Below are 1,001 nucleotides of genomic sequence, written 5' to 3' on the forward strand. Positions count from 1 at the left end.
CCAATTATTTAATGAGAAGCTAGTTTATTCCATAAACCTTCCTCTAAAGTACAATAATTTTTTTTAAAAAAAGAAGGGAAGAAACAGAATCCAAGTGTGGGCACTAGCCAGGCCCCACAGTGAACAGAATCTGGAACTGAAAAGCCAACAGAAACTGGAGCAGCCCCTCTTGCACTCTCTTTTTCTCTCTGGATCATATGGTCATTTTCTAGATCCTTCTGCACATTGGTCATATTCTTCTGTCTCTGTGGACTCTTGTTTTCAGTTAACGTCTGTCCTGCAACTCCTGAGTTTACATCTCCTTAGTTCTAGCTACCCACAGAAACTGAGACTAGTGTCTCCTGGTCACGATTTTAAATTCTTGAGAAAAATAAATATGACTGGCCAAACTTGGGACGGGTCTCCACCCAAATCCAATGTACTGTGACCAAGGGGACAAGATCTGACAGCACATACATGGCTGACGAGCACCCACCTCTGAGGTGACATTAGGTTGTTCTCAGAGAAAGAGGAAAGGGTTGATTCTTGGACGACACTACAAGACATGTCTGTTCCCATCATGCCCTGATTTCTACTGATCTTTTGCTTAAAGTCAACTTGCTACATCATTGGAAAGATATTCCTCTGATCTCTGTCATAAGGTTCAATAAAGTCATTAAGTGTCTTCTTTTGACAAGAAGTGTACTTTTTCCATTATGCATATATTACCTAAAAGTCACTAGAACTTGTAGGAACAATTCTGAATCTTTTAGATTGATGTATCTGTCCTCCTTCTCACACTTTTTTTTTCTAGTCTTAAGGTAGTCTCTTGTTTTTGTTTTTTTGTTTTTTAAATCTCCTCCGACATTCTTGATCTGATCCCCTTCATTCTCTTTTAAAATAAAGGTTGAATGGTCACCTCCTTTCCTATATTTTCAAACTCTCTTTCTTTGCAGAGTCCCCCAAAATAGATTATAAACATGTCATCTCTTTCCCATTGAGACCATCAAATCCCATCTCTA

Source organism: Trichechus manatus, unplaced genomic scaffold (genome assembly GCF_000243295.1).
Source record: "Trichechus manatus latirostris isolate Lorelei unplaced genomic scaffold, TriManLat1.0 scaffold00382, whole genome shotgun sequence".
Taxonomy (NCBI): Eukaryota; Metazoa; Chordata; class Mammalia; order Sirenia; family Trichechidae; genus Trichechus; species Trichechus manatus.